The 23295-nt window shown below is 45.7% G+C and overlaps 1 protein-coding gene and 1 long non-coding RNA gene across 5 annotated transcripts in view; one reads left to right on the top strand and one right to left on the bottom strand.

Annotated features, from left to right (window-relative positions):
- Positions 1 to 23295, top strand: part of LOC142558244 (ATP-binding cassette sub-family C member 2-like) — a 659669-nt gene that overhangs the window by 283829 nt on the left and 352545 nt on the right. The gene's annotated exons all lie outside the window — the stretch shown is intronic.
- LOC142558243 (uncharacterized) lies at positions 1653 to 7015 on the bottom strand. 2 transcript variants are annotated; one of them, XR_012822995.1, is made up of 3 exons: positions 6625 to 7015; positions 5740 to 5866; positions 1653 to 3377 (listed from the first exon to the last, which is right to left on the bottom strand). It is a non-coding gene; the product is annotated as an uncharacterized LOC142558243 (long non-coding RNA). The 2 variants fall into 2 exon arrangements; XR_012822994.1 differs by having other exon boundaries at positions 5753 to 5866.

Here is a 23295-nt window from a genome sequence, read left to right as displayed (position 1 = left end):
GATGTGTTAGCGGCTCCGCGATGCGTGAAAAGTCTTTGACAAAGCGCCTATAGTAGGCACACATGCCAAGGAATCAGCGCACTGCCTTCTTGTCGGTTGGCTGCGGGAATTTTTCGATGGCAGCTGTCTTCTGTGGGTCGGGGCGTACTCCTGATTTGCTGATGACGTGGCCTAGGAACAAAAGCTCATCGTAAGCGAATCGACACTTTTCCGGCTTCAGAGTGAGCCCTGTAGACTTGATGGCCTCTAGTACTGTCGCAAGCCGCCTCAGGTGATCGTCGAAATTTCCGGCGAAGACGACGACGTCATCCAAGTAAACGAGACAGGTCTGCCACTTCAATCCTGCTAAAACTGTGTCCATCACGCGCTGGAACGTTGCAGGCGCCGAGCACAGTCCGAATGGCATAACCTTGAACTCATAGAGGCCGTCTGGGGTGACGAAAGCCGTCTTTTCGCGATCTCTTTCGTCGACTTCTATTTGCCAATAGCCAGACTTGAGGTCCATTGACGAGAAGTATTTAGCGTTGCAGAGGCGATCCAGTGCGTCGTCTATCCGTGGGAGGGGGTAGACGTCCTTTTTCGTGATCTTGTTCAGACGACGATAATCGACGCAGAAACGCAGGGTTCCGTCCTTTTTTTCACCAAGACTACAGGAGATGCCCACGGGCTTTTGGACGGCTGGATGATGTCGTCGCGCAGCATTTCGTCGACTTGGTGCCTTATAGCTTCACGTTCTCGCGTCGAAACTCGGTATGGGCTCTGGCGGAGAGGTCGAGCGCCCTCTTCGGTTATTATGCGATGCTTTGCGACTGGGGTTCGTGGAATCCTCGATGACGTCGAAAAGCACTTTTTGTATTGTCGAAGTAGACTTCTGAGCTGTAGTTGCTTAATCGTGGGGAGACTTGGATTTATGTCGAAGTCTGGCTCGGGAACTACGGTCGTCGGGGTAGATGCGGCAGAATCAGAGAGGACAAACGCATTGCTATTTTCCAGAATTTCCTCGATGTATGCGATCGTCGTGCCCTTGTTGATGTGCTTGCCCATACAAAAATTTTTAATGTTTTTTTAGAAAGTCTTTTGAATGTTCTCTATAGAACTCTATTGTGTTTATTTTGATTGCCTATAGAATTTTCCTATAGAGTTTCAAAAGTTATTTGGCCACCGCATTCTTATAGGAACTCTAAAGACGCATTTCTATAGAACATTTCTATCGAGTTGCTTTAATGATGCTAAAGACAAATTTCTATAGAATATTTCTATCGAGTTTCTTTAGAGATTCTAAAGACAAATTTCTATACAATATTTCTATCGAGTTTCTTTAGAGATGCTAAAGACAAATTTCTATAGAATATTTCTATCGAGTTTTTTTAGAGATGCTAAAGGCAAATTTCTATAGAATATTTCTATCGAGTTGCTTTAGAGATGCTAAAGGCAAATTTCTATAGAATATTTCTATCGAGTTGCTTTAGAGACGCTAAAGACAAAATTCTATAGAATATTTCTATGCAGTTGCTTTCGAGTACCTACAAGCAAATGCCTATAAAAGCTAGGCCGATACGTGTAAAGAACTTGCAATTTACCAAAGTTCTACTGTAGGCAATAAGGACTACAGTAAATGCAGTGGCAAAATAATTGGTGCTACAACCACAAAGTATTCAGTTTGAAATGTTTATTGCACTTCAGACTAGATACATACTTCATATATGTGACATACACGCTTCAGACTAGAACTTGCAACACACAAACTGTAGCTGCCAACATGCTTCTCAGGTCAAGCTGGTGGTGCAAACACGCGAAACATGAGGTAAAAGAATCAGTGCCAGACTTGATTACAGTTGACACCTGGCAATAACAGGCTTGACTAGGACAAGAAACCATACCATTAAAACTGCAAAAGGAGTGCCTGTTCCAGCAGTGCACATTGAACGGTTGGATACTAAAGCCTGAAAATAGACTCATATGAATGTGCACTGCAATGTTGTGTCAGCCTGATGAAACGACACAGCATTTTAGTTTAAGTGCAAAAATAACACTGGCAGTCGCTGTGAAAATGTGGCAAATAATGGCTTTCACAGATAAGTACACCATATACCGAAACCACACAGCATATTAGTCTATGTTTATGTGTAAAATTAGCACTCGCAGGCCCTGCAAAAATGTGGCAAACAGTGGTTATCATAGAGCAGTACAGCATATATCGTACAAAGTTTAAAAGCTTGTATTTCGTTGTAAGGGAAACAATTTTGAGATCAGCGCCAATATTCTAATTAGGGTGAGAAATACAAACCAGACCGACACACGCAACGACTAAAAAAGAGATTTAGCTCAGGAGCTCCTATGTAATGCACATAAACAGTAAATAGTTTTTCTCGGCAACTATGGAATCAAATTTGATGAGGTTTGATACATTTAAAAATGTTTAAATCATAGTTTTACATTAAAACTATGAATATTTATTAAAATTTGCTAAAAATAGCAAAACTTGAAGGAAAAGGACTTAGTTTGCAACTGTAAAAAAATAAAGAAGAACTAGCACAAGTTCGTTAATTCTGTAAATTTTCCTACTCAAATACATCCAAAATACAGAAATACTTTTGAGACAACCACAGCACTAATTTGAAGTTTGTGGCATTTGAGAATTCAACTTGTTGCAGGAAGAACTATTTGGCAGGTTTAAGAAAAATAACACCACGAAGCTTACTAATCCCCGTCTCTGTGCCAGAAAGAGATATCACAGTTCTGCAGACTCCATCTGCTATGTCTAAAGTCAACAAACTTGATATCTGAATTTACAGCTTACATGAAATTGTTGCAATGTTTGAGAGTTTCGCACATCTAATCATAAATTAGTGATTGTATATTAGAGCAGCATATGGTATCTCTACTTTGCCAGATTAAATTATGGTATTAGGTCCAACAGAAATGTGATCTCATTTTTTAGTTATGAGTAAGATTTGTTAACCTTACTGCTCTGTTTCTTCAAAATTTGCAGTTTTCATGAATTCGTATCAAAAGCAGACTAGTTGTCTGAAAATGTTTTATCATAGTACTGTGCTACGTGAATTATGCTTTTTCAAATAACATGTTTACTTTGATGCAATGATATTTCTTTATTTTATCTGATTCCTTGCTGAAAAACTGCACAGTATTCACGAGATATGAATAAATAAATATTAAGTGAATAAGTAAACAAGTAAATATTGCGGTTTGTCTTATCATTCCACCACCAGCATGACCTGTATGGAGCTTTGGCTACTGCTCACATGTTGCAAGTTCATTCTTACATGATCACCTGCTATTTCACTTCCCAGGAAAGGAGCGAGGAAAGGCTAGTTTTTGGCCTCATTTGGTCCGTCTAGTAACGGCGACGCTGGAGCCTGGAAAATACAATTGAAATTAATTTTCAAAAGGTGTAATGAACATTCAGCCATAATGTATTAGCAGGCACAAACATGCCACAAATATCTATATAGTTGTAGCATTATGCTAAGTTTCATTTCAGTATTTCAGAAAAAAATTATAACAGAAAAGTGGCAGAACACCCCACCTCCCCACCACTCTGCCAAACAGCGGCAGTTCTTTTGAGAATCATTTTTGACAATATCTTTACTTTCCCAAGATACTGTGACATCAGCACTGGGCCAATGTGCCTGGCAGTAGAATATCATTGCTGATGACAAAAAGCATCCCCAAACGACAACAGCCTAGTCACATATTAATCTCATCTTGCAATGACAACACATTCCCCATTTATAAGATAAGCAAGCAGGAACACCCATGAGCTAAGAGTCCTATACAGACGTCACACTGTGCATAGGAAACAAATTTTTTGAAAAGAAGGGAATGACCTACTGGCTTCTATTGCTGAGCAGTAGACAAAATTAATATTCCATCCGCTGTTAGCCATAGTTGGTATGTACTATGCTTAATATGCCAATAATAAATTTCTCACATGGAGCTTGAGCAATCATGATGATGCATGTAAGTATCCATTGTATGGGGAACAATAATGTTTTAAGTTGTTTTCGCAAATTATGATGGATAACTGCCAATTAGTGGTATTTGGAACACAGTCGCAGTGTCACTGTCAGATACAATGGACACAGTATATTCGTGCTTTTTGAGTTATTGAAACAATTAGTTTCTAATCTAGTACAGGTATGTACACTGATATGTATCCTAAACGCAATGATAAGACTTCCCAATTGCAATTGAAAAGTTAATTCAGTTTTAATTAAAAAGGGTCCTTCTTGCAACATGGCATGTGAAAAACAGAAAACAAGAATTATACTAATCATGTCTCTTTGAAAATTGATTGCATAACTGCTCTGTAGGTCAAGCAGAAAATTTAACAAGAAATAACGTGCCTAAAACTAGTTGCAACAAACAAATTTGTTCCTACGAAGGTTGCAGACAATTCAGTAAACAGATTGTGACCCAGTCTTTTTATGTGGCATTCCTCAGCGAATTTGTTGGTCAATTGGTTGCCGCAGCTGAACAAAACAGATGAACAGTCTAAATCTGGCGTGCGGCCCCAGTCCCATGGGTGCATGGTCAAGTGGGACGAACATACTGATCCGGGGAGTGAATTATGGTGCTGTCTTAGGCACGTGTTGAGGCACCGGCCAGTCTGCTGCATGTACATTTGACCAAATATACACATGATCACAAGAATAGACTACACTACCTCTGACAGACACAAGACAAATTTAGTGGTATCTAAGCAAGCCTTTCTTGTCGGGGTGCCTATATGCACAGCAGTGTGCAAGAGAATTGAGAAAGGCAAGCAGGCAAGGGAGGCTTGCTCGGTGAAAGATACCACCAAAATTGGCGTGTGTGTCACAGGCAGCGTACTGTATCCCTTTCACATGTGGTCAAGTGTACATAGGGCAAACTGGCCGGTATCGTATGTGTATAAGAGACCACCATATATCATTCAAAAGACCAGTATGGTCATCCAACTTGGCCGTACATTTCCACAACGGGGCTTCATGTTGGATTACAATCGTTCATCTGTTTTCATCCACTGTAAAAATTGACAAGTGAAATCGATGAGGCATACCACATATATAGTAAGACATGTGGGTGAGCCGCCATTTCTAATGCAACAAACAAAAAAGGCATCCTGTGTAGGTCACAAGGTATCCATATCAGTCTGTGCCTATGTACTACTGAAGTAAATGCAGCATAGTAAATACTGACCATCATATTAATTTTCAAGAAATTAAAGCTCACCAAATGTGTATTTCGCAGTGGCTGTTACTAAGGGAACAAAGAAGTAACTGTAAAGATATCAATGATAAACAAAGGTGTGCACACTACGTGCTTAGACCTGTGACATATTTAGTCCACTACACTTCGAATTCCTACATGCACAGAAAACTGCACGAGATTGTAGCACAAACAGAAAAAAATTATGCAAATAAGGGGTACAGCATAGGAAATAGTTTTCAAAGAATAAAACCACGATAAAAAGTCATAAATACACTACGTACAAAGCAAAAATTATATTTAACTTGCAGGTAAGCAACTTACGCAAAAGAAATACTAAACATCAGGAAAGGTTAGGTATAGTTTTATACAGAACACAATAATGTGGGCATAATGGCTTTGCACACAAATAGGTAGCAAGTTCAATAAGGTTGCATAAATATTTAGTCTCTTTAGTAAGCTGCAGTATGGAATGTGTTGACAAAATTCACCATGAATGACACCAAGCCCCCTTTTTGGAACACATACATTTCATACACACCTGGCATGACCATCCAGATCACACGCCATGCTGCTGCAGCCATATATCCAGAGGGTCTGCATTTCTGGGGGATCCTCGATCTTGTAGTTTATGTTGTGGGTCACGGCCTCGCCACTACAAAATGAGTTCCATGTTAGCTTATAGCAGTGGCACAATAAAGCTGTGATATCGTGAAAACATGCAATCAGCACCTAAAAGGGTCATGAAAACAATGTCTGCACTAATGTGGAAAGAGAGCAAATGCCTGAAATTATCGAATGTCATGACAATAGGGACCTCTACATCAAATAATGTTTTGGACGCGCCGTAGCAGCAGCTTACAATCTAATCTTAATGTTTTTTCCATTACTTAGTATAGGCAACGTTCCCCTGTCATGTTTAGTTAAGTCAGTTATGTCAACACATCTTGTCTTGGAAATAAAGCTGTACTAGTAGCAAGCTGTGATTGGCTTACATTTTTTCCCTAGAACTGTTCGTTAGCCAAAAACCTCGTAAGCAGAGATTGTGCACAACGTCGAAGCATTTATAAGTGAGGAAACGTCATTGAAGAAAGAATCGATGAAGAGGTAGACGGGTCGTTACTATGCAACTTTAGCAGACAGGCGGGAGCTCACGCACAGCTGCACAAGCTGAACACGATTTCCGAAACTTTTCTCAGCGGAAGCAAACGCTTATCAGGATTATCAATTCCGCACTGTGGCAATAGAGTTGCGTACACAATTTTTACAACCAGCGCGTAGCAAGTATCAGCACAGGGTTCACTGTTGACGTGGGTGTTCCACATGCTACGTTCGCAAGGCACTCTATACAGACACGGGAAGCACACACAACACGGATGAACGCACGTGTAGTTGGCGAGCACGATTGCTTACCGTTTCAACAGTACGGCGAGGTCGAAAGGCGCTCTCCAAGTTTCCAGTGATGCGTCTGCGATGTTACTTGCAGCAAACAAGCCGCTGGGTAGTGGACGAGCTGAGGCACGCTAATAATACGCATTACTTCTTTGCGCCGTCCAGCAAGCTTTCCACGACAACCAGCGGAGACAAAGGGAACGCACTCCACGGCATGAAAATCGTTGGTCCACATTTAGCTGGCGCGCCACGCATACGGCGTGCTTACAGCGAGACTCAAGCCATCTTCTGGCACTTTCGTGCTCGCGAACTACGTCTCATTTCATTACAGCAAACCTAATAACACACGATCAAACAAACACATCGATGCAGCTCGCACAACAACCGTTGAAGACGGAGCAATTACAACACGCCGTATCTTGGTATTCTACCTGTCGCGTTGAATAAGAAAATACCGACGCTGCCAGCGCCGTCTGTATAATAGTGCGGCTGTTGTGTCCTCCGTGATTCCTACAATAATACCCACTACAGCAGGTTTTGTGCCATTTTGGGCCGAACTACATACATATGTTGCTAGACAAGAAGAAACATTGACATGCTCATATTGTGGCTATAGTTTAGGGCAGAAATAAATTACATGCAGTATTCTTGCTTTTGAATCGCTTATGCCACATGTAGTCAGCAAAAAGCATGGCCTTCAAGATCCGGACAATTTACCCTGCGTAAGCTATTGCTGGGGTGTGATTTTAACGATTTCAACCTCGGTCACTGGCCTTAAAACCTTAACTGACTTTATGCGCAGCCGTTACCTGCACTACATGCGCCCTCACTTCGTTTCTCATTGAAGTAACTTCCTGCTGTCGTTTAAATGTAGCCCAGAAATTGTCCACACAACCTCGGAGGTACGCATGTGCAGTGTGTGATGTTTCCGTGCGCTTGTGTCCGTCGCACAGCAACATAATTTATATACGATGATTTTTAATTTTACCCGTGAGGCACAGGTTACGCTTATGTGTTCCCTATCTTGCTTTCGTGGCGATGTGCTTATCATGCGCGGATCGCGCTCATGTGGTCCGTGACTTTTCAAGATTCCTTGAAAAAAAAATCGTTTCTGCAGCGTGCATTTGTCGCATTTGAGTGGTGTGTGCCAGAAATGTGCGGCGGCGTTCGATGTGTTTCCGCCCCAAGTGCTGCAGTCACTGCATGCCAGCAAATAGATATGACGGAATTGCTAAGGCACAGTTTTGCTTAGTGTTTCTCGGTATACATCTTTGTGATTTACCTGCATATGCGATATAAACCACAATGCGCGCTTCCGTTATATTTCTTTGGTTTTCCTAATTTCGATTAGTGTGATGTTTGCCTTCGTCAATGAGTGTCTTTTTAACGATGCTCTTACTTCCTAGTAAAAACCTCGGAAATGCCGATTGCAAGAACCAGCGTCTTCCAGTGCCTTCCAGTGTGAAATCAGCGCGTTGTTATTATTTTTTTTAAGCACTGGATCGCACTGGGTACGCTGGCGCTCGCTGGGACTCACTCGAGACCAGTGAGAACGCTGGATAAGAGAGCTGGGTCACACTGGAAGAGACGGTCGCATTGGAAACCGCTGGTTGTGTTTGTGCCGCGCTGGATCCAGTACGCAAGGACGAGCGCTGCTCAATATTAAATGCTTTATACAATTTCATCACTTCATACTAGTCTCTTGTCCTAAATAACGCTATATCTTAGGGTCATAGAACTATTTCGTGTCGCAGCATGGAATAAAGGTGCGTGAGCTGCCTTGTTTATTCCTGCACATGTGACAACGAAAATCACTTTCGTTTTTTTGCATTTTGCCTTTTGACAAAGCGGATAGCTAAATTCTTGAACGAAACCATGCAAACGCAGAGGATGCCGCTTTTTTAGTAGTTCGCACGTAACATATGATTGGGAGTTATCGCCATTGTCGCAGTGTTGTGGAGTGGACATGAAATCCAGAAGTCGTTCAGACGCGCTCGAACAGACCCCGAGTTCGAAGCCTACCGCTGCATGATATTATCGCACCGATAACAAGGCTGAGGCGATTCGTGTGCTTCCACTTTCCCTATTGTACTAAAAAGAGTTCTGAGGCTCAAATACACACATTTTAGCTTTCGCCAGCTACCCGCGCCGAGATCAGTCCCCACCGAAGCTTAGGCATAGCGTATCCGCCGAGTCCGTCTGCACGCTATCGGCGCGTCTAACCTCAAGAATCAAGGAGTCTAACAAGGATAAATTACTTTATATTTCAGATTTCGCATCGGTGCTTTCAAATAAAGAATTTTTTCATGTCTACAGTGCCAGCACAAGAAGTGAGGAGCGCCGATGTGACGCGTCATAAACGCAGGTATATGTGCTGTCGCCGAAGGCTCCCAGCACTAGCCTGCGCTTCTCTGACGAAGATATATGACTAGACAGACGTGTAGACTAAAATACATCACTGAACTAAGAAAACATAGCATACCCCTCGCGTGAAGAACAAGAAACGGCTATCGAAATCGGCAGTAACAGCCCATTCATGCAGCGTCCCGGGTCGGTGGTTCATTTAGGACTTTTTTCGAAGTTAAAATACCAATCGCAAGTGAAAGTCGATGTTATGGCACTTCCGAGCACACTATTGAATACGGAAAGCAAATTTTTCTTTGTGGTACAGGCGTGAGTTTTAGTTGCTGGGCGATAGCGCATCTACCACGTCTGTGCAAGACTTCTCTCTGTGAAACTAAAAGTGCTTCTCGATTTTGGTATGCTAAATTATCCGCCCCTGTTCGTATGCTGGCGTGTTGTATCACGTTTCATATTGATAAGGGACGAAAGAGACCCGTTTCTGTGTTGTTTTTTTCAAACCATGTTAACAGTTTCTATGCCTGATTTTTTTGTTTCTTCAGCCATTGGCCCTCACTACACAATTTCAAGGTTCTTGCGTGAAGTTGTAACGTCCTATCGTTTCCTTAGGGCGAGATTTTCCCTTGAGTACCTCTCCAATGTAAAAAGAAAACGTCTTATGAAGGATCTCATTGAAAGTGTGTTCCCTGTTCCATTATATCGGTTAATTTTTCAACAAGGGCCTGGGCAAGACGTACTTAAAAGGGTTAAAAATATGTGTATACCGGCGAACGTAAAAACATTCTTTTTCAAGCTTCACACGGGAACCTTGCCTGTTAAAACATGGCTAGAGGAAAGAGGGATTTATGTGCCATGGGGAAGCAGATGCTTTCTGTGCAACAAAGCTGAAACGATTGAACATGTTTTCATCGATTGTAATAATGCCATATTCTTTTGGGATATATTACAGAGAACGTTAAAGATAGACCTACCCCTCAATCCACATGGCATTCGTTTTTTACCGCCTGAACGCGATTTTGAACAGATGGATATGATCTTTTTACTTGGACTGCACGCAGTATGGCGTAGTCTGTTGGCATATAGACATTGCGATGTTAAAGGCCGAACTGTGTATGAATATTTTGTGGAAATGGTTGTGCAGGTACGTGACGTGTACAAGATGAATGACTGTGATGAAGCTGTGGTGTCAATGCTTGATACTTTGACACATATAAAACGAGTGTGATCTATGATCACAAACACTTTTGAGGCTTGTAGCCAAGCTGGAAATAAAGAAAAAAAAAAATGCTGGCGTGGCGTAGCGGTAGTGATCCAGGCTGGGGATCTGCAGGTGCGACGATCGAATCCTGGTCAGAGCACTTCTGTTTTTACATGTTCTTTTTTTCGTTTTTCATTGCACTAAAACGCTCTCTGTTGCTTTCTCTATTCAAAAAATGCATACGGTGTCTAGGCACCGCGTATTTAACGCGCTAGAGCTGTTTTTCGCACCAGTAACCAGCGCCTCCCAGTACGCCGCGCTTGCCCAGCGCCCCATGCATCCAGCGCGCGGCACTGGACCCATAATCCAGCGATGCACTGGATACTGGGTACTGTTTATAGAGTGAAAATATAGAGCCGTTCTTAGACAGGCCGCACTTTAGCTTCTTTAATGTCCTATAAACGTTCCTTTATAGAACTCAGTACATATGCCATATGATGGCACATTTTTAGAACGGGAATGGAGAGCCAGTCTAGAGACAGGCCGCATTAGAAGTTCCGAAAACGTTCTATAAATTTTTCTATAGAATTTGGTGCATAAGATGTCAACACGACCTCTATAGAATTATTATGGTGGATGTAGAGCCATTCTATAGACAGGCCGCATTAGAAGTTCTGAAAAGGTTCTATAAACATTTTTTCTGTAGAATTTGGCACATAAGATGTTAATACGACCTCTATAGAACGTTTCTGAAAACGTTCAATAAAAAATTTTCTATAGAATTTGGTACATAAAATGTCAATACGACCTCTATAGAACATTTATGGAGGGTGAATGGAGAGTCGGTCTATAGACAAGCCGCATTAGAAGTGTTAAAAACTTTCTATAGACATTATTTTATAGAATATTGTACATATGATGACAATACACTCTCTATAGAACATTTATAGAGAACGAATGGAGAGCCATTCTATAGACAGGTTGCGTTAGAAGTTTTAAAGACATTCTAATTACTTTATAAATTAAAATTACTTTATAGAATTCAGTACATAGGACGTCAATACACACTCTATTGCACATCTATTGTGTGTGAAATGACTTGTTTCTATAGAAAGGTTTCTATAGACTTCTTATAGAGATTCTATGCAGACGACTCTATAGATCGCGAGTTCCTATAGAGTCCCTTTTGACTCCATAGGAACTCATTAGGAGTTCTAAAGGAACTCTAAATCCATTTTCATAAGGGTGAACTCCTGGCTGAAGTTTGACAGCAACACTTTCGTGTGTCCTCCGTGCAGTCAAGCGATCCCTCTTGCGACGCAAATTTCACGGTCTAGCAGTAGACGTTGGTCGCCTTCGATGACGCCTTCTACGTCAGCGGGTGTTTCGGTGCCGACCGAAATAAAAATGCTGGAGCGAGGCGGGATGCTCACGTGATGTTCGAGCACACTCAAGGCGTGGTGACTACGAGGGCTCTCCGGCGGTATCGCATGATCTTCCGACAGCGTTATTGACTTCGACTTCAGGTCGATGACTGCGCCGTGTTGGTTGAGGAAGTCCATGCCGAGAATGACGTCTCGTGAACACTGTTGGAGGATAACGAAGGTGGCAGGGTAAGTCCGGTCTTGAATGGTTATTCTTGCCGTGCAGATTCCAGTCGGCGTGATGAGGTGTCCTCCAGCGGTCCGAATTTGAGGGCCTTCCCATGCAGTCTTAACCTTCTTCAACTGGACGGCGATGTGTCCACTCACGACTGAGTAATCGGCGCCTGTGTCGACTAAGGCGGTGACTGCGTGGCCGTCTAGAAGCACGTCGAGGTCGGTGGTTCTTTGTCTTGCGTTGCAGTTGGGTCTTGGCGTCGGATCACGGCTGCGTCGTGTTGAACTGAAGCTGGTACGTCGCGACGTCAAGTCTTCTTTCGTCGGTGTAGTCTTGGCTTCCTGATTTCGTCGGGACGGCGGCGTGTCGTTATGTCGTCGAGGTAGTTTCGTCGGTGTCTTCGTCGGCGGCGGAGGATCTTCGTCAGTTCGACGAACAGCAACCGCACCTCCATCGGTTGCTGCTTTTAGTTTTCCGGATATGGGCTCGCTGACCGACCCCGGACTGGGCCAATGTATGGTCGGCGCTGCGGCGACAGGTAGCGGCCTGGTGATGGCGAACGGGACGGCCGTCGAGGGCTCCACTGAGTAGCGGCGAGGTAGTCGGCGATGTCACGTGGGCGCTCTCCAAGCTGTGGACGCGGCGCGTTGACGGCGAACCCTCTCAGTCCCAAGTCGCGGTATGGGCATCGGCGGTAAATGTGCCCCGCTTCTTCGCAGTGGTAGCAGAGCGGGCGGTGGTCAGGAGCGCGCCAAATGTCCGTCTTCCTCGCGTAGGTGCGCTGGGCGACGGGTGGTCGTGCTGGCGCTGGCGGCGGTGGACGACGGAACTGCGGCGTGACAGGGCCCTGGCGCGGCCGCGGAGGGGGACCTTGACGGCGTGCGACGGCGGCGTAGGTCATCGCTTGCGGCTCAGGCTGGGGCGATACAGGGGCTACTCCAAGTTGTTGTTGGAGCTCCTCACGCACGGCGTCGGCAATCGAAGCCACTTGAGGCTGTGATGGTGGGAACAGCTTTTGTAGCTCCTCCCGCACGACCGCTCGATAGTCTCGCGCAGGTCGTCGGTGGCCAGTGATTGAACTCCGGCGTAGTTTGTCGAGTTCGTGCGGCGGTCGAATTGCCGGTTTCGCATCTCGAGTGTCTTCTCGATGCTGGTGGCCTCGCGAAGAAACTCGTCGACGGTCTTCGGTGGGCTTCGTACCATTCCGGCAAAAAGTTCCTCCTTCACACCACGCATCAGCAGGCGGACTTTCTTCTCGGGCATTTCAGGGTCGGCGTGGTGGAAGAGACGGCTCATTTCTTCCGTGTAGATCGCGGTCGTCTCATTAGGTAGCTGCACCCGGGTTTCTAATAGCGGTTGGGCTCGTTCTCGGCGTACGACGCTTGCGAATGTCTGCAGGAAGCCGCTTCGGAAAAGTTCCCAGGTCGTTATGGTGGCTTCTCGGTTCTCAAACCACGTCCTGGCCGCGTCTTCCAAAGCGAAGAAGACATATCGCAGTTTGTCGTCGCTGTTCCAGTTGTTAAAGGTAGCGACTCTCTCGGACGTCTCAAGCCAGCTTTCCGGGTGCTCGAAAGTTGAACCGCGGAACGTCGGAGGCTCCCTGGGCTGCTGCAGCACGACGGGTGACGCTGGGGCTGCCATTGGGGTGGAATTGGTGGCCATCTTCCTAGTCGTATCAGGCAAAAGTCCGTGCTCCGGGGGCAGTCCTCGCAGCCTGCGGCTACCTCGCTGGTTCTTGGCGACGTTGGTGTCTTCCGAGTGCGGGCTTGGGTCACGGCTTTGTGGGGGCGTCCGGTACATGAACGCAACGCACCTCCACCAGATGTCACGTGGTCGTGACGTCAAGGAACACAGTAGCAAAACTGTGAAAGGCAAAAACTAGCTTTTATTGGGCGAACCTGTGCCCACAAAACAGGCTATACTTAAAGCACAACGAGAGCGGCGAACACAGTCGGCGATCGTCGTAAAATCTGATCAGCGGGTCAAGTGCGTCGGCTTTTATACAGCAGTCATCGAATGTTCCAGACTAATCGTTGGGACCCGCATGCCTTCCACAAAGTTCTACAACATTCGAGTCACGCGAAGAAATCAGATAACACAAGGTTCGGCGACAACAGACAGCGGATAGAAGCATCCATAACTTTCCAGAAACTTCGGATACATGCAGAGCCGTCCCGCGCTGTGCGATAACATTTGTTAGGCAGCGAAACGTGGTCGCCCGATAAAGATAAGTACACGTGTCAATATATAGTCAAGAACATAGTCAAGAAATGGCTCATTAATAAGGGTAGCACAAACGCACAAGAAAGAAGACCTAAGCTACAAAACGTACGGTCGGCTGTTAAGTATAATAATTTCCCTGTCACCGCGTGTCAGTTTTATAAAGCATCTTTGCAGCACTACCAGCCCGGGTAGTTTGGGGGAAAGAACGCAACAGCTTAGGGCCGTCAGCTGCCTCTTCTTTACGGGTGTCATAATTATCCTAATCTCCGCATCAACGTCCCCAAACAGGTATCTGTATCTGAACCATATGTGCCCGCTTAATACATGTGTAGTGAAATTATGATAACCACTGCGTCTTATCAAACATGTATTGGTTTGGCAAATGCGCATTACAGCTGACAAAACGACATACTGTAAGTGAAGCACAAGAGAACGAGGACAAAAGTAGGATACAACACTTGAAGAAGAAATGAAGAATTAGTAGGCGTACAGCAAACAAGCGATGACGGAGAACACACAATGATGGATCGAGTGTTCTGTGACATCGGTTTGCGTACTGACGGTGTTACGGAGATCAACGGCATAAAACGTACCTTCAAGCGTGCTCCCTCAACCTCCGCCGCATTCATTATGATAATCAACGCCTAAACAAAATGAGGCACTATTTTTTGCCAAGAGTAGACCTCTTTATAGCAAGTCTATGTAATGACTCGCAGGCTTTTCGATATGTTTTACCGCCGTAGTATTCGAACGCCAACGGCCAGGAAACACATCGATACCAATAGGCTTTCGGCTGTCGGTGGTTAATCAAGTACAAAAACCTTGACGCTATGACTAAAAAGCAGCTTCAACAATCAAATTAAAAAAAATCAACTGCATATTTGCCTGAGCTAAAAAAAACATCCTTAGACGCCTCGATTGTTTATGTTAACGGTTTGTGTAAAGTAAAAAAATTCAGCATGTTTAGCGCCCCTAGCAGAGAAAGCACAAATTAAAGTATGCGACCAAATTACAGTAGCTCCACATGCGCGCTTACGCTGAAACGCGCCTCGATTGATTTGTCGCCCTCTGTGGCCATTTGTTTAACTTAGGGAGTGTGCGGGGCCGGGCAATACTGCTCGCACTTTCGGCCCATCGGTGGTCGTGGCGCCTCCTTACCTGTAATAGGTAATACTTGTACTACGAATATTCGCAAACTCCAGAGCGTGCAAGCCCAAGCACTCAGGACTTGTCTCGGTCTTCCCAAGACAACGTCATCGATTGCGACAGTGGCCATAGCCAGAGACACGCCTTTGACAGTCTACATTGATACAGATGTCCTGAGAGCGCACATCCGACACCTGACTCGGATTCCCTCACACCATCTTGCCTGCTTGCCAGCAAAAAGGCCACTTTCAACTTTTGCTAAAACTATTGTAAGACATCAGTCGTACTTGCCATCAGAATTTACGCCCGCTTCACGATTGTCAGATCCATTGTGGTGTCTGCACCGGCCGCAAGTGCAACTGACAATTCCAGGAGTCAGAAAGAAAGCTGGAGCGCCATTGCAAGCTTTGAAGCAAGCAACTTTGGAGCACATTCACAACGTGCACAGATTCCGGAAACATGTATACACAGATGGCTCAGTAAAACTCAACTGCGCTGCTGCTGCAGTCATCATCCGGCACACTCTGAGGAAATCAAATTAAGAACTTCATGTGTGACCACATCGACGGGTGCAGAACTCGCGGCGCTCCGTGCTGCACTTGATTTCATTAAGCAGAAACCACCGCAACAATGGACAGTCTTCAGTGACTCCAAGGCAGCCCTTCAGTGCATACGAAGCCCAATGCGCCACGGACCCACTGAACAACTGGCCTCAGAAATTCGGCACATATATCATCAAAGCTATGATAAGGGACACAGCATAATCTTTCAGTGGCTTCCAGGACATTGTAACATCAGCGGGAATGACCAAGCCGACGAAGCCGCCTGATCGGCACATGAAAGTGGTCAACGAGTCTTCATTCCGCTTTCGCGAACAGACGCTGCGGCTGGGCTGCGATTGATGTCCCGTTAGTGTACTTTGCCCCTGTGGGACTCAAATGTTTTCACCATGTGTCGGTTGCGTTCGTTGTCTCCGGACATACGGATGCACCTCCCGCCTGGATTACCACGACGTGAACAGACCATGCTTTACCGTCTGTGGCTAGGCGTTGCGTTTACAAACGCCTATGCTTTCCTCATAGGAATGGCCAACAGCCCCACGTGCGACACATGTAACATCGAGGAGACGCTCGCACACATTATCTGTGTCTGCCCGCGATACAGTGCTGAGAGACAAGTGATGTGCAGGGTACTGGACCAGCTGGACAATCGTCCACTTTCAGAAATAAAAGCTTTAGGCCAATGCTCCGAAAGAACATCCGCGTTGAAGGCCTTGCGGTCTATGGGGCTTCACGACAGACTCTAAGAATGCCGCCCCCTACCGTTCTGTAGTGTACGCGCTTTGTTCGTGCTTGTCTCCCTTTCTTTCTATCTCCCCCTCCCACTCTGTTTCTCTTTTTATCCCTCTTAACCCTTCCCCCTGCGCAGGGTAGCCAACCGGAACTACCTCTGGTTAACCTCCCTGCCTTTCTCTGCATTATTTTCTCTCTCTCTCTCTCTCCTTACACAGCTGCGCGTCACGTGACCGTGTGACGCCAGGCCAGACCGAGAGACGGGGCCCCAGCTCGCGGCATCGATGGTGGCGGCGAAGCCTTGCGCGCCGCTGCTGCGGCGCTGCCGAGAGAGGGCGCTCGCTGGTGTGCCGTCAAGCTAGGAGGATAAATGGGGCTACAGCTCGGCGCCTCGCAGTGGTCGGCGCGCTGCCTTGCGCTATGTCGGATGATGTGTACAAAGCGAGGCTGGAACGATCTGCTGCGGCCAAGCGACGGCGCCGTGCTGAAGAAACAGAAGAAGAACGGCGAGCTAAACAACGTGCGTATGCAGCAGCGTGGCGAGCACGCCGATCAACATCGCTTGATGCGGGTGCATCTACAAGTTCAGGGCCAAGTTTAATGAGTGGTGTTAACGGTAGCGAAACTATGGAGACAACCAGTAGTTCGGAGACAAGTTTCATGGACGCTCTTAATGCCGAAGAGACTATCACGGATGCTTCAAATGGTGACGATGCTGCATCTATGAATAGTATGGAACGCTACAACTTCAACAGAAGAAAGCGCCGTGCTGAAATAACAAAGACAATTAACAAAGGGCAACCATGTCCACACCATCAGCCGAACCAAGGCGCAGCCAAGGGTATTGCTTTCGCAATCTTCCAGGCTTGACCAAGCTAAGCCTTCAGCCAATTTTTCGATTACGCAAATGAGATCGGCCTTCTGGGAGCGCTTTATTGCGCTCCAAAACGACCATTCGAAGCTGTCAGCCATGTCTCAATTTCGCTGCCGGGTACGCCGCACAGGAAGCGACAGTAGGATAAAGCGCCGTTGTATCAAACGTCGCTGCTCAGTGGCATCGAATGTTTTTCATTTTCATGTGACAGTCCGAATGCCTTCATAACAAAATCTTCGGTCACATGGGGTGCTATGCAGGATGCGCCGAGTTTCTCGTTCACCCGAGTATTACCCGAGTTTGGTCGACGGTAGTCAGTCAACAGAGATAGCGCGGAACGCGCAAAAGCTACAGGCAAAAAAAGAATATTATCGACAAAAAGCCGCGTACTAACGCCTATGACAACATGAGCGCACCCTGCGCGGCACGCTGCTTCCACATTTCAAGCGCAGAAGGCTGCACAACGAAACGCGCCAGCGCCGCGTATTGTTATCAACGGATTATCGTAACTTAGCAATGCCGTGACTGTCCCGTTGTCTGTCTGCACACTTGCCATGAGCCGCTTGCCATGCCTTTCCCGGGCGCGTCAAGGGCGTGCGTCCTCTTTCGGGCACTATCTTTCTATCCTCCATCGAATGCGAACAGGGTACATGCGGAGCCTTGTTCACCTACACTTTAACTCAAACGAATACATTAAAATACAACAAATAAAATAACGAATACTTTTATTTCTTTAAATGTCTGTTTTTCGTTTTCAATGCTAGAAATTTGTGATGACAAACCGAGTTCGAGCAAATAATTAAATTTTGCACTTCTTGTCGCGAGTGGCGACAGTGAGGCGAAAGCTTAGAAGCGGATACATTGAAGAGGGTCGCACGCACGAGGGAGTTCATACGGTGATAAGTCGCGTAGGGGCGCTGCAGTGCTATTCTTAAAAGAGTCAGTCATGATCCGTGGAGGGTCACGGCCACCCTTTTTCTATGAGGGGAATAGAAACGCCGCGGTACGGCTGTTCGTCGCAGGCGCTTCACTAGGTAATTAAGACCCTCGTTTTATCGACTAAAAACGACACATTAGTCATAGATACGGGAGCATGGAGTGTACGGGAGCAACGGCTGTCGCTGCAAAATGGCGGTAGGTTATTTTAGGGTCCGTAGTGACGCAGTTCAGTGAAAATGTATCACTTTATCTTTGTGCGCGAAGCCTCTACGATACATTGCGAAAAGTGCGTGCTTCCCAGCGACACAATTCATCGTTTGTCATCGCTTGCCCAGTGAAGGTGCTTCTGAGCGCATGTACGCAGTATTTGATTGTGTTGTCCAGTCCAAGGTGCTATCGGATTACCTCTGCTGGAGCGAGCGCCGATCGCAGATGGATATCGTAACGACACCGCAGCAATCGCATTTTGGCAGGTGAGGGCTCTTGTGTGCAGTTATGAAACCAGACTTCGAACAGAGAGAGGTGTTGGAACTCTTGAGTGCGCAGTGCTTGTGATAAAGAAATGCCATTGCACTGGGTCTAGAAGAGCGCGCGATTCTCGGGCGCTGATCGTGTTTACGACGCTGTGGCTCCGATTCATCACCGATGACAAAGCAGCCATCTCAAACGACTGCTGCGATACGCACTCCTCAGCATCGTCTTCCCCCTCGGCGCATCGACACCTTGCAAGCAGCTACAGTGACGTGCCGATAATTATTTACTGTGGGCTACGTCGCCACAATGCAGGCAATGAAACCGTGTTGTGGGGCCATCTCAGCCTGAGAAGATGCATGCATATATAAGCCAGCGCAGCGACAGTCAACGCTTTGTTTTTGATAGTGGCGCTCAGTACATCACCGACGACAGTGCGTTGTGCGTGTTTTAAGTCGGCGGTGAAGATTGTTGATGCCTCTCAGCTCGACACCGCGTCGCTGTTGCCGGAAGTTGGGCGTGGTTCGACTGTGGTGGGTGCGCGCACAAGAGTTACATGCCTCGCGCGGGGCGTGACCTCTGGTTTTCATTGACAGCTGAACTCGTGCTAAACTCGTACATCGCGGAACCCCTCCGAGTTCAACTCTGGAACATGGCGGCGGCAGCAAGCGTCAGTATGACCGTCTGGACCCGTTCACCTACATGACCGACGGAGAGTTTCAGCGTCGTCTTCGCTTGTCGAAGACATCAGTGCGCTGGCTGTGTGACGAGCTAGGCGAAGACTCTCGTCTTGCGGAGACAGCGTGGCGGGCTTCATTCGCTCACCGTCGTAGAGCAAGTCCTCCTCCGTGCCCTCTGTTTCTATGGGACTGGTAGTTTTCAGGGAAGCGTCGGCGCCGAGCGTTACATTGAACGCCATCAAACTACTGTTAGCCACTGCGTCAGAGATGTGTCTGACGCGCTTATCGATGCGGCAATGCGTAAGCGGTGGCTAGCTTTTCCGAATACTGCGGCTGAGCGGGCATATATAGAAGAATGCTTCCTAGTTCACGGGAACATTACGAACGGAGTCGGGTGTGTCGACGGAACGTACGTAGGAATTAAGGCGCCTTCTATGTCAGCGTTACTGTGATTCGCATTGAAGCAATGTTTAGACACGCCATATTGCCAAATTTGTCACTTCTGTGTAGCCGACTTGAATTTTGTGTTAGCAACATCTCACATGCGGCTGCTTATGATACTGACTTTTTCGCGGGTTGATTACTTTTTGCCGATTGTTCTACTTGTCAGGGTGCCTTCCAAATGGCTCGCTTTTTTGGGAAAGAGGTTAATTAAGCATAAATAAATAAATAAATAAATGGATATCACAAATGTGTTAAGTAGCCTATGAATGCTAATCTCATAAAAACTTGGGGTTCTTCATTGGTGAAGTTACTTAGTATGCATAATGCTGAATTTTGGTCATGCGTCATCTATCGGCCGCACCATGAATCAGCGAGGTGTTGCACAGTTCGTTGCAGCGCGAGATGTGGATGTTGCGCCAAGCTGGTTGTGCCTATGCATTTGTGGCGAAATGAAAATGCATTGAGAATTTTAGCGTGCTGGCTTGCATGAAGAAAATACTTCAGATTGTTTGCTCTGTTCACTGTTCATGCATGTGCCAGAGGTTCATTGTATCTTCTCTTTCTTCTCGGGGGGGGGGGGCAGCGTGATTCTGGATGGATAAATCGTATATTTTCGTCTCATAATGGGGCTCTAATTCTTAAGCAGTAGAACAATGCAGATCCAATGCTCCGCTGAACTCGGTGTACGTGAAGATGTCATGAACCACCAAGGCAAAATTACATATTGGGAGAAATGGGGTGCAGGTGCCAATGAAAAGTGGGTCTTTAACCCACCACGATAAAAATAATAATTGCAGAGCAAATAAACTGTTTGCACAGCTTTAGAGCAATGATTACACAAAACGTGATATACCCAAACGAGTAAACGCTTGCCGCAACGCCGAAGTAGGATGAGCGACATGCAGCGTATATTGGCATTGAACATGTCTCGTAACCGTTATTTTTATTGTAAGCCTCGCTGTCACACCTTTCCCTACGGCCCTCCCTTTACGGAAACGTGGCACTGTCTTTCCATTGGTGTCATGATGATGATAATAATGGCAGCAGTAAGGCGGATTAGTGCTTGCCCTTTGATTCATGTGAGTTTAGTGGTAAAGAATATGACACGTGCATACACCTGTGCTGCAAAATTTAACACTCATGATTTTTTGGAGAGCTAATTTGTGTTGGGACATTTCAAAGATGTGCGCCATTGTGGCCTAATAACTAGAGCATTGGTGAGGTTGAAGACAAGGTGTATTGGTATAGAAGCTAGAAGTTTAATTGCACAACAATTCGATGGGACACAAAGAGAAATACACACAGCAGAACGCTCTGCTGTGTGTGTTACTCTTCTTTGTGTGCCGTCGAATTGTTGTGCGATCAAACTTCCAATAGAGCATTTGGCTTCTTTGGTGCAGGACCGAAGAAGTGTGAGCTATTCGACAACATGCCAGTGCCTTGCCACACAATTATGGAAGTGGGAAGGTTTGCAAACAAAGCTTTCCTTTAAAATCCATCTGCTCATGTAATACAAGTACTGATTGAAAGAACCGTCATACAGAAATAATGGTGAAATCAATGACCTGTGAAAAGTGTAATTTTTATATTGACACTGTTGACATAATAGGTGACATACCGGCCTCATAATTGTACTGGACAGAGCAGTTTGTTTCCTATGTGAAGCACAACCTCCCATTACATGCTGTGCAGATAACCAAGCTCAGTTTGTTTTAACGTGATACACAACATTCACTGTAATCTGTTTTTGATTCTAAAGAAGTGCCAGACACCGCCTCTTCTTCAAGGACGTCATGGGAATATTTGGCGAGACCTTTTTACAGCCCCTCATAATGGAAGTGTGGCCAGCCAGCTTTGCTTGGATGCCTTTATAGATTTCTGCTCCTGATCATTGTGTGCTATCAAGTTGCAGAAGTCTATGCAACTGGTGCACAGCATTACATGATTCTATAGTTGGATAAAACTTTAGGAGGCTGCGGAATCTGCACATTAAGGCAGGTGAACACAAGCCTGCATCAATGGGCACGCACTCTAGACTGACGTCGTGCCGCCGGACGCACTAATAGCTGCTCGTTGGAGAGGGACTATTTCTTTAGACATGGAGGCAATTGGCTGCTGCGCTTTGGTTATCTGGACGGGGCCTCTCCTGTCTTCTGAAGTTGCATCCGACTGTAAAGGATGCTGCTTTTCATACAACCCAAAAGGACAAAGTTTACAATTATTTGGCCTATGAAATGGATACATCAGAAGTGTGCTATGCAAGGGCATAAGATGTGCGAAATTTAGTACATGCAAATATATGACATTGTTAAAGAATATGTGGTAACGAACATGCATGTAATGGCACGTTTGAATCGGGGAGTGTTGCAGTCATATGCACAGTCTATACGTGATAGCATTATGAAGCTCCTGCTGTTTCCTGTCTTTTCATTGTGAATTACACACACCGTTCATCTTGTGGCTAATCAACACGCACTGTATTCTTGCACATGGAAAAAACAAACAGCACAATGACGTGTATGCTGCATTAGTGTATTTTTTATTTACATAGTCCAAGAGTGGCACAGGTTTTTTACGTTTTTGCCTATTTTGAAGAGACACCAAGTGCTTGTTAAAGGTATCCTAATATGCGCAGCAGAATGTTTACTGCAATAATTTTATTCATGTTCTTAAACTGAAAGCTCCTTCATAAGATGCCTTCTGGGGGCTCGACTGGAGAGCAGTGACGGCACCGATACTACTGTTACAGAGCTGCCCTCTGGACCTCTGTGACGCACTCTCACGAGCACATGCCTGGCGCTCGCCTACTGCCACCAGGCGGTTGAGTGCCTCCAGCAGCAGAATGTTTTGCTGCAAAAGAAAAGTGGATTGTTTGAATGAATCAACCGCATACAAACCATTATTTACAAAGAAAAATGCTCGTTGCACTATTAATACTAAGTGCCCTTAACTGTGGAAGCCTTTAGTGTGGTATGCATAATAAAACAATGTGTCGGGACAACGTTGCTTTATTTTTCATAACTGGGGTTGTCTTTTTCAGAGCCAGTTGTAATGCTGATTAGTGTGCCAGCAGGTGAGGTGTCCCCGCACCTACTGTCAGCACTAACAAACCTATTTTTGTTCACTGAAAAACAAATGCCTCACCCTACAATCCTGTCTTATACGAGCTGATTGCATCCTATGCCTACAAACATCCTACTTTTGTACCATTACGCAATTTTCTACCATCCTCGGCTGTAGTTCTCTCTCCTTGACATCCATTCTGCCACGCTTATGTAATCACCTGTTATGAATTGGCAACAAGTGATTGAATACGTGCGTGGCCTGCCTGCCGATTCCATTTTTTTTAAATCTCAACTAGCATATCAGTTGCCACGGTTTACTACGCCCCTGTCTTCCTGCCTTAATGCTATCTCCAACAATTTTTGTTACTTCGCTTTCTGGACAGTCCTTGACATCTCAAGT

The sequence above is a fragment of the Dermacentor variabilis genome, chromosome 9, assembly GCF_050947875.1.
Source record: "Dermacentor variabilis isolate Ectoservices chromosome 9, ASM5094787v1, whole genome shotgun sequence".
Taxonomy (NCBI): domain Eukaryota; kingdom Metazoa; phylum Arthropoda; class Arachnida; order Ixodida; family Ixodidae; genus Dermacentor; species Dermacentor variabilis.
Note: the sequence above shows the minus strand (reverse complement) of the source record. Positions and strands in the feature narration are given on the sequence as shown.